Below are 15181 nucleotides of genomic sequence, written 5' to 3'. Positions count from 1 at the left end.
TTGGGTTGTCTCTTATACCAGCACGGAAAAGATCGTTAGTCAATTCACTACACATGTAACATAGTTTTGTAAGGATGATTCTTGACCAAGTCCTGGGGAGCAGTGTTAAGTGTTACAACAATATTAGATTAAAAAAAAATCAATGACATGCTTTTTCTCACTTCAACTGGAAATTCATTCCACATTATACTTGTAGATGGAAAGTACGAATTACTAGTATACGAGAACTTTAATCGTGAGAAAAGAAGTGAGACGTCATTAGAATTACGAAGGTTATAGTTACTTTTAGATGCTACCTTCCCAAGAACAAGATCATTAAGGTACAATGGTGACATATTTTTCTGTATTTTGTTAAAAAAGGCAAAGTTTCCCTTAGGTTTTGCTAAAGTTTCTCCCACCAGTTTCATATTAAAGATGTTCATGATGAGTATGTTTATGTGCATCTGTTACAATTCTTGCTGCTTCTAATTGGAGTTGTCTTAATGTGTTTGCGGATTGAGGATTTCCATCCCATTCTTAAAACGCATATTCGAAATGGGGGTCTTATGACCATTAAATAAATTCTATTCAATACAGCGAGCTGTAATAAATGATTTTACGTAGAGAAGATATGACAGACTCTTTAAACTGCATATAGAAGTGATACACATACACACGCCTGATGATAGTACACGAATGTACTCAAGAATGTCTTGTTCCTTGCCATTTCTTACCTCAGGTTATTTGACATAAAGGTGTTTTGGACACTATTTAAGCGAACACCTGTTATTCATAAACACTTGCTCTGTCATGGTATCGCATGGTGACAATCAGTGGATTGCCTGGTTCAGACCCAATTTGTTTCCAAACAAGATCATGCAGTCGTAATACTGCTTAAACAAATATCTGCTAATGATATAGACACAGTTGTAAAATCGGCTCTGCTTTTGACAGAAATGTGGAAAGGATTTTGTCGCTTCTGGTTGATGTAGGAGAGAAAACAGCACACGTTACATGCATCAGATGAGCATCAAGCTGGTGAAACTCACGATCATGCATGCTGAGGGGGCTCAAGACGTGGGTTGTAGGGCGTTTGTCAGTAAACTTAAACATCTTTCCAGCAGAAATTTCTTTTGATAATGAAAATGGTTTGGTCGCGTCTATTCATTGATGTCTTTAGGTACATGAAAAGTGTCAAAAATATGAGCCATTTAAAGAAAAATTATTTTGACTTGACCGCGTCCCGATTCTTCATTTGTCGACTATACGAACGCGTGTCTGTAAGAACGGGTGTGATTGAATCTACAACTCATTAACACGTGCTAATTTCCAAAGCTATATTTCTGACAAGAAAAAAAATAAAAATATGTTCCGCCCTTGTCACTTTTGAAAAAAAAATGTGCCCGAGGAACATTTAATTTGTTCATGCAGCCTGATGCATCACAAACAAAGATATGAAGATGACAATGAAAACCAGTGTACTTTTGTACGCAGAATCAATTCCACATCTCAAAAAGTCCCCTCGACGAATGGACCTGTTCATTTACATACAATTCCACGAACGTTTTCATAATAGGAAACATTCGATATAATGTAACACAAAACCCGAGTTCTTAGCTCTTTGGGTAGGTAATTTCCTGTACACCAGTTTTACGTCACACTGACCAAACCTCGAATCGTCAGTCTAAAATCATAACAAGGAGAAGACCATAGATTGGGCGAAGTGACAATTTTTTCCAATAACTGTTCCCTTGTCGAGAAAATGCAAACTCATATAGAGATTTCATGTGTGCGTCAGCGCCAGTCGACCTCCATCTTGGAACGTTGACTCTACCTGTGATATTATTTTACTGTGATTGATTGTGAAAGATTTAAACATATATGTCCAGAAAACAGGTGAACGATGGCCATTCAAGCCGGCAAATTATGCCTGGATGCATGCATGAAGCACGTGCATCTCGATTTCAATATTGCGTTTATGCGAACTCTTCCCTTTCCACAAACAAAAACATTTCTACCCTCAATCTTAAACAATATTTGTTTGGGCAAAACACTCTATACAACCACAATTTATGTTTCCCACACTTGACTTCGGTGTGTGGTAAAAAAACAGGATGAAATACTTCATTGATGCTTAATGCAATTTCCAGTATTACTGCATTTCTTTCGCCTTTCTGTATATAATAAAATATCAAATTACCATATATAACTGTAAACAGTGTCAAAGCCAAATTGCGGCAACTGTACATTTTCCCATTGTTTTATTAGCGTTTGAAGAAAAAACTGGTTCAGTAATGAATCACGATCTTAACCAGCGAAGTGGAAGACAACGTGTTTACCGTCGGAGAAATGAAAGCTTTGCCCCTAAATGGTTTATAAGAGGACAGCGTCACGATGCGGGGTACGATATTCATCACACAAAGATCTAATTTAGTTGTAATTCATGGGAATGTAGCAACAAATCGGTACGTCAACGAAGTCCTTGCAAGTCACATGCTTTCGATTATGGGTCGACAGACTGAGCTGCCCCAGCATGACAACGCTACTTCACATACAGCACGCGTACCTTGCCGGTTCTAATGTCAGTATCTTGCCATGACCTCCCCCATCACTATATCTAACCTGATGGAACATCGATGGTACGAATTCGATCGATGTATACGTCAACGTTCAAACACATCTGACCATCGCTTTGCAGGGAGCTTACGTCACGCCGACCGGTAACTATTGTCAATTCTAAGCGCAGTCTGAAGTTGATCACGATTTATTATTTAGATGATCAAGAAACCTAATGTAAAACTATATTCTAACTTTTTTGTGAGTGTGGAGGGTAAAACAATCAGAAAATGAAAGTCCTCAAAAATGATGAACCAAATTAAATTAAATAAATGAAACAATGCATCTAAAACAATAAAATGTGTCAATAATTTACATTCAATAATTTACATAATTTACAGCGAACCTCATGAACGAAACAAATTATTTGAATACCTGAAATATATGTATGATAAATAGCAATGTGATTAATGTTTGACCAGATAAGAATTCAGCCCCGAATAAGTATTCCACATGATTTTATTAGGATACAGGCATATTTCATTTGGGTAACAGGAATAATACGGCACCCGTGGCGAGCCACCTCCTCGTGGTGGGAGCTGGATAACGCTAAGTGCTCGCCAAACCTTGTTGTGGACCCGCGGGCATACTTGGTCCACCAACCTGTTTGCCGTGGGTTGCGGCCCTGTGTCGGTGGAGGAGGGGATCCTGGTGGCTGAGGGGAACAGGGGCCTGTAATCGTGTTCCTGTTGCCTAACACACCACTCTGGCCCTGACGTCACCTAGACGGGAGGTTGAATGGGCCCGATTCAATCAATCGGCTGGTCACGTCAAGCCCTGTGCTTAGTGATTGTCATTATTGCGCCTTCTATACTATTGGGTCTTGGTTATTTTAAAATTTCAATGCACAAATTATCATTATGTCTCGTTGCCTAGAGTCCTATGCCAGAAGGCGGTGGTTCATGGGCCAATCTGGTTATGTAGACTTCTAGATTACGTGTTCTTAAGAACGGTGTGTTACGAGTGTGTATTTTCTGTATATTTTGGTATTAATCAAATAATAATTATTATTGGGTCGCAACATTTAGTGTTTTGAATGTTAATTATGATGAGTCACATTTCGTTTTAATCGATGGTCAACACTTTTATGATTCTGGTTTTCCGGATTCTATCTGCTCCTAGTTTTCTATGTGTTTACTTCCGGGAGACTTATTCTACAGTGTTGATGATGATCGTATGTGGCCGAACTTTCAGGAAGTGACTGATTATGTATAAAAAGGCTGACTGCACATTCATATTTACTGGAGTTACATCGCCAACAATCATCAACTCATCTTCATTAACCGCTGTCAGACCGATCGCTGTGTTTATATTCAGCATAGTTGATTCTCTCTCACGCTGGGACTTTGGTGAGTTTACTATATTGTATTTCGTGACCCATTGCCTTAGATTTTGTCTCACTTGTATTGTATTTGAAATCTGCATACCTTTGTATACCTTGCTCTTCATAATAATAATATCTGAATATTTTAAACTTGTCTTTGTTCTGTTTTGCTGGTTCACAGGGGATTTCTTACATTGTTTGTCACAGTAAATTCTTAACCGTAACATGTGTCATGGATTGAACCAGCCTGACCCTTTCTTTAAGATATCATGGCTTTTCATGTCTATGTATTCTGGAGTATGACACCTTTGTAACCCTGGTGTTGCAGGCTGGCTTTCCCTGCATCACCGTCCTTGTTGACACTCGATGGCGGGTGGGGAGCAAGGTTGTGGAATCTTGTTCTACCACCATGGCAAAACACGCACAATCTGGGTCACTAAAGAATTACAAAAGGAGACATGTAGATTGTGTTTCATCTGATGATGAAGCAATCACTACCAATAGTACTTCATGCCCTCTGTTTATTGTTATCACTTCTGCTGATGGTAACCCGGTGAAACTGAATCCGTTGGCCATTTCCAAAGGCATTGAAAGTATTTGTGGAGTCGTGAAAAATGTTACACACCTTCGAAATGGTTCACTCTTAGTTGAATGCACACAAAGGCAACAATCTGTTAATCTGCTGGGGTTACAACAATTTGTCAATCTCAAGGTAGTTGTCTCAGTAGAAAAAAACTCTAAGCTCCTGTCAAGGTACCATTAGAGATTATGGCTGTGTTCTCTCTGACATGGACGAAAATGAAAATGTTGTTGAACTAAAAGACCAAGGCGTTACAGCTGTAAAGCGTTTCACCAAAAATAACGAGAAAATATTCAAAACAAACACATATTTGTACACCTCTGATCTTCAACAAATTCCAAAATCAACCAAGGCTGAATACACATACCAAATCCACTGTTTTAAGTGTCAGGAATTTGGTCATGGTGCAAATACAATACTGTGTGTGTCCGTTGTGCTGGTGCTCATGAGAGCTCAGATTGCACTAGTGACACCACCAAATGTGCAAACTGTGAAAATGTCCATACTGCTTCATCCAACATCAGCCCTCGATATGTTCATGAATCTAACATTCTCAAAGTAAAGTAAACTCAAAATATTTCTTACCAAGACGCTAAAAACGTTCAGCATCCTTCCATAATTACATCTGCCAAAACATATTCTGCTACTGTTTCATCTGCAGCTCCTGTTAATAAAGTTCTTACTGCTTCGAAAAGTTGTCAAACAACCACATCAAGGGTGTGAGTGAGTGAGTGAGTTAATATTTACCGTCACATCGGCAATATCTCAGCCATATCGTGACGAGAACATGTAACAAAGAAAGGACTCTATGTGTATTATAAAATCTGTCGGCGAAGGACAGTAAAACAACTAGAATATCACAATGTGAATTAAAACTAGTGTGGAAAAATTAAAACCAATGGCATTATTCGGACAATACAACATAAACTCAGGCTATAGATTGCCAACAACTGAAGGTAGATCATCATACTAGGGACCATGGGGACTTACAGTACTTTTGCTACCTGCATGGACCCTAGTTGGATTTACATCATCCCCTCAGCCGTTAGCAATTTCGTCACATCTAGCCAAAAATTAAAAATACACATATACTATGATTAAAAACAGTGGAAGTCTGAACGTACATGAAATGTTTTGGGACTTACGTACCCTTTCAGGAGGACAATAATTTTACGGTACTTCAACCCCCTTTGAGGGTACAGCCACTAACAATTCAAGTTACTAATCTGAACTACCATGAATTAAAATGCAGCTATCTACAGAACATAATAATCACAATTCAATAATGAAATCAATTTCTTTTAAAAATCCAAGAATTAAATAAGAACTGACGGTGTTAAAAAGGTCCTTCATTGTTTTTACATTGAAATATTTATCCCTTATGATGGAGAATTCAACACAGTCAAGCAGGATATGCTTGACCGTGGTTCTCTCATCACAAGGGATGCAAAACGGAGGATCCTCACCTTTCAATAGGTATTCATGAGTATATCTGGTATGGCCAATACGACATCGCCGCATGATCACCTCTTCAAATCTGGACTGACAACCCAAGTAGGTGTAACCAATATAGGGTTTTATTTCATGTAATTTATTGATGCCTACCTGGGTGTCCCACTTCTTCTGCATCAGATCACGGATATAAGATCTAATGTTAGCTTTATAATCACTGCATGGAATAAGAAGTGGTGTCACAGATTTGTTGAGTGCTGCCTTGGCAGCAAGATCGGCCATTGCGTTACCGGAAATGCCCACGTGGCTTGGTGACCAACAGAAGACGATGTCGTATTGGCCAGTAGTAAGAGTGTTATACAATTCAATAATTTCAATTAAAAGTGGATGTTTACACGAAATATTTTTAATAGCCTGAAGGCAAGATAGAGAGTCTGAAAAGATTATATACTGTTTATGTTTCGGGTGTCTTTGAATATATTTCAGAGCTGTTAGTATGGCGCTTGCTTCAGCTGTAAAAATAGAACTGTTATCTGGTAATCTATAAGATATGGTTCTGGATCCAATGACAGTGGCACAAGTCACTGCGCCACCGTCCTTGGAGCCATCTGTAAATAAGGATTTATAATTGCTATATTTATGTTTCAGTTGATTATATTCTTGTTTGTATTGTAATTCATTCGTTTCTGATTTTTTAAATGTGGTCAGTGTTAGGTCCACTTGAGGCCTGACCAACTGCCAAGGAGGAGAAGAAAGAAGACGGGAGGGAGCTATGTTCTCCAGCTTAATACCGGCCAAAGAAAGAAATGGTTTAATTCTATGTCCTAGAGGCGGGACAAGGGAAGATTTTTTGTTGTATGAATCCTCATAAAGGGGATTGAAAACACAGTTATAGGCAGGGTTAGATTCATTAGAGTATAATTTAGTAGTGTATTGTAAGGCTAATTTTATACGGCGCTGCTCAAGAGATGGTTCATCAGCCTCAATGTAAAGGCTTTCAACAGGTGAAGTTCTAAAAGACCCAAGACAAAGTCTTAAACCTTGGTGATGGACAGAATCAAGACGTTTAAGGTGGCTTTTACAGGCTCCACTATATACAATGGAGCCATAATCAAGCTTTGAACGGACCAGTTATCTGTAGAGGTGAAGGAGGGTAGCTTGGTCCCCTCCCCATTTTGAGTTGGAAACAACTTTTATTAAATCCAGCGCCTTCAAGAATTTATTTTTTAAATATTTAATATGCGGAAGAAAAGTTAAATGGGAATCGAAAATTATACCCAAGAACTTAGCCTCCTTGACCACTTTGATGGGAGTGCCATTTAGAAACAGTTCTGGGTCCTTATGTGGCTTATATTTTCTACAGAAGTGTAGACAATTAGTTTTTGACTGAGAAAATTTAAAACCATTTTCGAGACACCATTTGTTTATTTTGTTTAAACATAACTGCAGCTGTCGTTCAATAGTGTGCATATTTTTACCACGACAAGAAATATTAAAATCATCCACGAAAAGTGATCCATCTATTGAATCATTTAAAACCTTGGATAAACTGTTGATCTTAATACTAAACAGTGTGACAGACAAAATACTGCCTTGTGGGACACCCTGATCCTGATTATAATGGTCCGACAAGGTTGAACCCACTCGGACTTGAAATTGTCTATCGTTTAAAAAGTTTGATATAAATTGAGGCAAACGGCCCCGTAATCCAAAATCATGTAAGTCTCTTAAAATGCCATATTTCCACGTAGTATCGTATGCTTTTTCCAGATCGAAAAAGATCGACACTGCATGTTGTTTATTAATGATGGCATTTTTAACAAAAGATTCTAAACGTACTAAATGATCAATGGTACTTCTGTTTTTACGGAAACCACATTGTATATCAGTTATAAGATTATTGGTTTCCAAGTACCAAACTAATCGGTTATTGATCATGCGTTCCATGGTTTCGCAAACATAGCTAGTGAGTGAAATTGGTCGATGATTTGAAGGATCGGTATGATCACGTCCGGGTTTAGGAATTGGAATAATTATAGCCTCACGCCATGAAGAAGGAAATTCACCAGATGTCCAAATAGTATCGAAGATGTTTAAAAGTGTCTCTAAACAGGATTCTGGCAAGTGTTTGAGGAGTTGATAATGTATGTTATCAGCTCCTGTAGCAGTATCGTGAGCTTGGTCAAGAGCTTCATGAAGCTCGTGAATAGAAAATAACTCATTATAGCCTTCCCCATTATCCGTGTTGAAATGAATAGGTTTCCTTTCTTCTTCTTGTTGATATTTTTTAAATTTAGGTACATAGTTAGAGGAGGAAGAGTGCTTAGCCAAAGTTTCACCTAATTTATTAGCAATATCTAAAGGGGCTGTTAATACTTCATTTTCCTTCTTAAGGTGGTGGATGCCAGGTTGAGAGCCTTTACCTTTGATTTTTTGGACCATATTCCATACCTTGGACATGGGCGTACGTGAATTGATTTTTGATACATAATTTTTCCAAGATTGACGTTTACTTTGCTTAAAAGTACGCCGAGCTTTTGCATTTAAAATCTTAAATTTATTGAGATTATGGACCATAGGATGGCGACGGAAATAGTGCTCAGCTTTTTTCCGTGCCTTCCTTGCTTGTTTGCAGTGATCATCAAACCATGGTTTTCGTATGTGAGGAACAGCAGAGGACTTAGGGATACATTTATCAGCAATTATATTCATTTCATCCGAGAAACATTTTACGGGGTCAGGAGTGCCCAAGAACAGCTCTGGTTTCAATTTGTTAGCACAAAGAGTGGCATACAATTGGCAGTCAGCTTTTTTAAAATTCCACCGTGACGATGGACGGACATCAGATGGGGACACAGGTTTCAAAATAGTCGGAAAATGGTCACTTCCACATAGATCATCATGGACTGACCATGTGAATTCACTCAAAATGTTGAATCTGTAAGAGACAGACCTAAACATGAATATGTACCTGTAGCAGGGTGCAGGTAGGTTTCAGAGTCATCATTAAAGATGCACAGGTCATTATCAGATATGAAATCTTCAATCACTTTTCCTTTTTGATTCATGGTTGAACTTCCCCATAAAGGATTGTGCCCATTTAGATCACCCATAATGATAAAGGGCTTAGGGAGCTGATCGCTTAATTGTTGAAGTTCAAGCTTTTGAAGATTTAGAGAAGGAGGAAGGTACAAGGAACAAAGTGTAAAGGTAATCTGCAAGGTGATACGAACGGCTACTGCTTGCAGGTTTGTGTTAAGGGGAACAGGACTATGGATGACGCCCTGTCGTACCAAAACAGAAGCTCCACCAGTAGCTTTATCACCCGGAGGAGAATAAGAATGAAAGGAATTATAGCGTCTGAAGTCAAATTTATCGGTATGTTTAAGGTAGGTTTCTTGTAAACAAATTGCTGACGGATTTATATCCTGAGTTAAGAGCTGCAGTTGATGAGAGTTATGTTTTAGTCCTCTGCAGTTCCACTGAAGAAGATTCGAATGGTTCATGGGGGATATATAGGTGATCGTTCACGTGAACGCGAGGAGTAGTTAGTACTACCAGGACGTTCACAGGATGGGGTGATATCCATCTCGAGAGGGTCAAAAAAAGTTATGTAAGTCCACCGGTGTTTCAGTGGGAGTGGCAATCTTAGTTTTGATTTTCCTATGATGTTTCTTCTTGTGAGGATTGGGCACATCATTTGTTGGTTTTGTTGTACCTGATGGCTCAGGAGTTGGGGCACACTGAGATGCTGAAGGGATGTCATGTTGTTGACTATCTGTAGACGTTGTTTGACTTTCTGACGATTTAGGAACAGACTGAGGGTGTTCCGAGTCTGTCCATGTCAAGTCAGTTTGACCTTCTACGGATCTAGTAGAAGATGTGCGGGAGACAACTGCAGCATAAGTTTGTGGTGATGGAGGCGAACGGCTTGCAACAACTTTTTTAGCTTCCTGAAAGGAAATGTTGTTTTGATATTTTACCGTCAAAATATCTTTTTCATGGATCCACGAAGGACAAGATTTAGAAGAAGCGTCATGTGCACCCTTGCAATTTACACAGTTCAGTGCAGCGGTACAACCAGTGTTTTCATGATGACCTCCACATCGAGAGCACGCAGAAGGACGATTGCAGAATTTAGAACCATGTCCAAATTTCTGACAATTGTAACACCGGAGTGGATTGGGTACATACACATCCACTCCGATGTTGAAATAGCCAGCTTTAATGGATTTAGGTATATCAGCCAGTGAAAATGTGAACAAATAGGTATTTGTTGGAATAGAAGCATCACCATCTCTTCTCATGAAACGTTTCACTGAAGTGACATGCTGTCCAGAAAGTTCCCTCAAGATTTCTTCCTCTGTCATTTCCGCTAGACAACGGGCTCTGTCGCGGATGATCCCTCGACTAGAATTTAGACTTCTGTGCTCAGAGACTGCAACTTCAGTGTTTGCAAATGTAGAAGATTTCAAAAGGTTGATAGCTTGCTGTCTCCGCGCACACTCAATTAAAAGGGAGCCGCCTCGGAGACGTGAAACATTCATCACCTCACCACAAATACCTTCGATTGCTTTGGAAATAGCAAACGGGTTGATTTTTAAAGGAAGACCATTCTTAGATTCAACAACAATAAATCGTGCCCAAGAGTTAGAATTTGTTGCAAGAGAAACATCATCATCAGACGACAATATCTCGGCGTCCAAACGTCTCTTTTTTTCATTTCGAGTAGAACCAGAATGATTGCGAGCCATGATTATATCAAAGAGATTCGACAACCCTGCTCCCCACCCACCATGGAGTGTCAACAAGGACGGCATCTAATTGCATCGGGTCTCCAGAATGCAGACACCAGGGATACAGGGATGCTATACTCCAGCAAAGATGACATGAATAGCTATATTCGTTTATTGTCAGTGTATTGTCAGGCTGGTTCTGCCCATAACAATAACTTAAAAACATATAGAATTCAGCGGTCAACATCACTAGATTAGCCCATGAGCCACCGCCTGCTGGCATAGTACTCTAGGCAATATAATATCTTGAAATAATTGGAGTTTCTAAAAGCCAAGATCAAATAACGTATCAAATATGTGCAATAATACCCACTATGCACAGTGCTTGGCATGACCAGCCGATTGGTAGAACCGGGCCCATCCTACCACCCGTCTAGGTGACGTCAGGGCCAAAGTGGTGTGTTGAGCAATAGGAATACTGGTCCTGCTCCCATGCCCTCAACCACCAGGATCCCCTCCTCCACCGACACAGGGCCGCAACCCACGGCAAACGGGTTGGTGGACCAAATATCCCCCGGGTCCACAACGGGGGTGTCGGCGAGCTCTTAGCATTACCCAGCACCCACCAGGAGGAGGTGGCTCTCCACGGGTGCCACATCATGGGTGAAAGATGAGCAGCTTACATTTGGTGATACTACTCACAGTCACTATGCTTCACATTGTCATTCTTCAGCTTCACAGACCAAGATGGCTCAATCTGACATAGAACCAGAAATTGGAAGTGAAATCATTCAGGACAATGTCCAATTAACACAAAAGGGAAAAAACAGGTGAGACGATCCAGGGGCCTACGCAATTTGAAGGTTCCTTCTTCCTCATCCCTAGTTGAGATCCGTAACTCATAGGGGCTTCTTGATATGGAAGCTCTCCCTTCACCTCAAGTGCATGGAAGTGGACCTCCACCCTGGTCTGGTTCACCGGTCGAGCCACCATGAATAACTCCTGTACCATTATTCAATGGAATTTTAGAGGACTTAATCTAAATGACTTACATTTATTAATACAATACATAAGGCCATCAGCATTTGTCTTCAAGAAACGTATCTTTATCTTTACTTTGTGTTCTCTTTATATTCCACCATCTTCTAATCTCCATCAAACCGATCTCAGGCACTGTATGATCAACTACCTAAGCCGCGTATCATTACGGGCGACCTTAATGGACATAAACCGCTCTGGGGAAGTGCTAATACAAACGAGACATTGGAAGAATTCATCTCACAGAATGATTTCTGCATTTTCAATGATAATTCTAAAACCTATTTGCACCCAGGGACAGGAACCTATTCGTCTCTTGATCTGTCTGTTTCTGATTCCACTCTACTTTCTGAATTCGAATGGTCAGTCCATGATGACCTCTGTGGCAGTGACCATTTCCCCACTATATTACGCTCTGTTTTATCATCTGATAACCCTCCTTCAACACGATTGAAAAGGAAACATCAAACAAATTAACGCATGCTCTTCTACTTAATGGTTCAGATCAGATAAAACGTTTCGCTGACGTACTGCATGGCATAGCTGATGCATGTATTCCTAAGTCCTCTTGCAAACTGTCCCATTCGTAAACCATGGTTTGACAATGATTGCAAACAAGCAAGGAAAAAGGCCGAGCGTTATTTCCGTCGCCATCCTATGGTACATAATTTCAATACCTTTAAAATTCTAAATGAGAGAGCAAGGCGTACATTTAAACAACACAAACGCCAATCATGACGTAATTTTGTCTCCAGAATAAATTCACGAACGCCTATATCCAAAGTATGGAATATGATTCAGAAGATAAACGGCAAAGGGTCTAAATCTAGCGTCCATCGCCTTAAAGATGGGGACGAGCTTTTAACAGCTATATCATATATTGCAAAAAAACTTGGGGACACTTCCTCATCTAATTACGATCTTAAATTTATAAGATATCAAAAAGAACAAGAAAAGGAAACTATCAGCCTTACTTCAGATAATGGAGAAGATTACAATGAGTTGTTTTCCATCCATGAACTTCATACTGCACTTAGTCAAGCTCATGATACTGCACAGGAGCGAATAATATCCATTATCAACACCTGATCATGAAGTACTTACCAGAAGCATGTTTGGAAACTCTACTGGCAATCTTTGATGAAATCTGGACGTCAGGTAACTTCCCCCATCATAGCGTGAAGCAATAGTTGTGCCCATACCTAAACCTGGACGTGACCATACTGACCCCTCTAATTATAGACGTATTTCATTAACCAGCTGCGTTTGCAAAACCATGGAACGCATGGTCAACAATAGACTGACATGGTACTTAGAATCTGATAATCTAATAACAAATATTTAGTGTGGATTTCGGAAAAATCGAAGTACTATTGACCATTTAGTCCGATTTGAATCATTCGTCAAAAATGCAACGATTCAAAATCATCATGCAGTGTCTATATTCTTTGACTTAGAAAAGGCATACGACATTACACGGAAACTCGGAATTTTAAAAGATTTACGTGATTTTGGATTACGTGGCCGTTTGCCTCAATTCATATCCAGGCTTTTAAATGACGGACAATTTCGAGTCCGAGTGGGATCTGCTCTGTCTGATCATTATAATCAAGATCAGGGTGTTCCACAAGGCAGCATTTTATCTGTCACATTGTTCAGTGTAAAAATCAATAGTCTTTCTAAGGTTTTAAATGATTCCATTGATGGATCTCTTTTTGTGGATGATTTTAACATTTCATGTCGTGGAAAAAATATGAATACTATTGAAAGGCAGTTACAATTATGTTTAAATAGAGTTCATAAGTGATCGTTAGAAAATGGATAATAAAATTTTCAAAGATTAAAACAAACTGTATACACTTCGGTAGGAAATATATGCATCACAAGGATCCAGATTTAGTTCTAGATGGCACTCCTATAAAAGTTGTTGAAGAAGGTAAGTTCTTAGGTATAATTTTTTATCATCACTTGGCGCTTTACCTCACGTGAAGTACTTGAAAAACAAATGCCTGAAGTCTCTAGATTTACTGAAAGTTGTTGCCAGTTCTAAGTGGGGAGGGGATCAGAAGACACTCCTCCAATTATACAGAGCACTAATCCGTTCCAAACTAAATTACGGATCCATCGTCTATGGTGGAGCCTGTAAAAGCAACCTTAAAATACTTGATTCTATTCACCATCAGGGTCTGAGACTGTGTCCTGGATCTTTCCGTACTTCTCCTATTGACAGTCTCTATGTCGAAGCAGATGAGCCATCTCTAAAACAGCGCCGTATCAAATTATCATTACAATATGTCACAAAACTATATTCTAATGAGTCCAACCCTGCTTATAACTGAGTGTTTACTCCTCTTTATGTGGATCTGTATAACAAAAAGTCTTCTGTTCCACCTCTGGGGGTCAGAATTCAATCACTCATTTCTGCTGCCGGCATAGAGCTGGAAAATATAGCTCCTTTCCGCCTTCTTTCTTCTCCTCCTTGGCAACTAGTAAGACTTAACACTGACTTTTACTAAACCGCAAACTAATGAATTACAATATAAACAAGAATACAATCAATTAAAAAATGAATACAATGCATACTATAAGTTATCACATCGTGTCGAGGGAAATACGGGGTTTTATCAGTCCCGAGTAAGGTTGTATACAACCTTACGACTGACAAAACCCCGTATTTCCCGAGACACGATGTGATAACGCATTTATCTAGCTGAATGTTTTCACTAAATCAAAACAAAACAACACGCATCGAATCGACTTGCTGCCATGTTGACACCAGCTGATCGTTTGACCTCAATGCACCGCACCGCACGTTACAAAAGGCTTGTCGATGCACGCTTTTCTCACTTCGCGTCGTCACCGAGGCGTAGCGTGGTGATATGACTTTCGCAGCGGGAGTATACGACTTTTATACTCCCGCTGGCGGATCGTGATGGATGTACATGGTATTTTATCAGAGTCACGTGGACCAATCAAAACTCGACATTCTTACATGAGGCTAGATAAAAATCCTTATTTACTGATGGTTCCAAGGATGGTGGCGCAGCTGATCCAGAACAGTGTCTTCTAGATTAACGGATAATAGTTCTATATTTACAGCAGAAACAAACGCAATACTGTCAGCTCTTAAATATATTCAAAGACATCCTAAGCATAAACAATATATAATCTTTCTAACTCTCTTTCATGTCTTCAGACAATTAAAAAATGTAAACACCCACTTTTAATAGAAATTATTGAGTTATATAATGATCTTGCTACTAGCCAATATGACACCGTCTTTTGTTGGTTTCCCAGCCATGTTGGCATATCTGGTAACACCATGGCCGATCTTGCTGCTAAGGCAGCATTAAACAAATCTGTGACACCACTTCATATTCCATACTCTGATTATAAAGCTACAATTAGATCGTATATCGTCATCTGATGCAGCAGAAGTGGGACACAGAAGTGGGT

The sequence above is a fragment of the Haliotis asinina genome, chromosome 6, assembly GCF_037392515.1.
Source record: "Haliotis asinina isolate JCU_RB_2024 chromosome 6, JCU_Hal_asi_v2, whole genome shotgun sequence".
Classification (NCBI taxonomy): Eukaryota; Metazoa; Mollusca; class Gastropoda; order Lepetellida; family Haliotidae; genus Haliotis; species Haliotis asinina.
The sequence above is the reverse complement of the archived record's forward strand: the minus strand, read 5'-3'. Positions refer to the sequence as shown.